This window comes from Sinocyclocheilus rhinocerous, unplaced genomic scaffold, assembly GCF_001515625.1.
Source record: "Sinocyclocheilus rhinocerous isolate Xijiao unplaced genomic scaffold, SAMN03320098_v1.1 scaffold433, whole genome shotgun sequence".
NCBI classification, from domain to species: Eukaryota; Metazoa; Chordata; class Actinopteri; order Cypriniformes; family Cyprinidae; genus Sinocyclocheilus; species Sinocyclocheilus rhinocerous.
Window position 1 is genome coordinate 1,228,231 of NW_015627897.1, and position 1,651 is coordinate 1,229,881.

The window sequence follows — 1,651 nt, forward strand, 5'->3', positions numbered from 1 at the left end:
GTAATATTAGTCGGTATATAATACAGCATGTGGTGTATGCCATGCCTCATCTTATTCGTTTTTGTTAATAACGTTTTGTAAGCTAGTTTGTCATTGAATCTTACTGTTTTATTGTTGTTGTGCATTTTAATTAAAAATAATGAATCCATCTTATTTTTTTTGTCTTAAAACGTGAAAGGTGTATAGATGTAAGCAAAACAGACAATTATATTTTATTGTAAAACCTGACAAGATCGTGAAATCGAAAGTGAAAGCATCCGAAGCCCGGTTTATAACATGGCAAAAAGAGGAACTCCCATTCACAAAATTTAAATCACAAATAATACTACTGATGAAAAAGAACGGGTTGAATGTTAACTACTTTCGTTTCCATATAACTATAAACTACGATAAAAGTTCATCAGCATGTATTGATTAATAGCATGTTGTAGCACAAAAAAAAAAAAATAATAATAAAAATAAAAAACCGTGCTCGTGCAACCAACTGAGAAAGTTAATCGCAAAAGAGCGACCAGTGGGAAGAACAAAGGTCAAGGAAAAAAACATATTTTTATTTTATCAATTTTATTTTATCATCACCTCAGACCAGTGGTGTAATGTAACGAAGTAATAATACTTCGTTACAGTACTTAAGTATTTTTTAGGAGTATCTGTACTTTACTTGAGTTTTTATATTTCAGCCAACTTTTACTTTTACTCCACTACATTTCCTAATTAAAATGTATACTTTTACTCCGATACATTTCCCCGAAGCATATTCATTACTTACTACAAAATAGTCAGACGTCAGAAGAACACGGACTGCAGGAAAGCAGGTTTGACGAATCAGTGGTCTGGTTAGGCAAACAAGTGCGCGCACAACCGCTGATGATTTCATTTTCCACTCAGGTCGATTTAGTCGAGTCTGGTGCGTGCGATACAGCATCGTCTGCGACAAAATGGTAAGTGTTGTTGTAATGATGTGCGATCTGACATTATCAAGTAGGCTATATCACCAAATCACACACAGAGTGCACGCACGTTGATTTATTAATCTATTAAAACTCAAATTTCAAGGCATTCTAAATTGTAGACGGCAAAAAATGCTTCTGTATGCTTTTTATATTTATATAATTTAATATAGTAAACGTAATCTATATCACACAAAGAGTACCGTTTTTCTGCAGATATCAGCATGAACACAATTAATAATCATTTTATACAAGTTCAGTAAAGCAATGGCTTATATTTTAGACATAATATTGTTTTTGCTAATTTTTTCCAACGAAAATAGTTCCAAACAAAGATCACAGCGCTGTTTTGCGTCTCTGAGCAATGGACGGTGTTTACTTATTGAATGAATCAGCTTTTTGAACGAATCGGTTGAATATGATTCAGTGATTCACTCATTAACACACAGTCAAATGCTTTGTTGAATGAATCAGTCGTTTGAATGAATCGGTTGAATCTCAATGACTCACTCATTAACAATCACCTGCTGTCACCTACTGGCGGTTTTAATTTCACATTTAGACTTTTTTTTTTTTTTTCATGTTTTAAATTATTTCAAATATCAGTATTCAACATCTTATGGTAAAAACAAAACATTAGGCCTATTTATGCATCTGTAACTGCAGTTTAAATGCATCCATGTCCCCTCTGAGATACATAA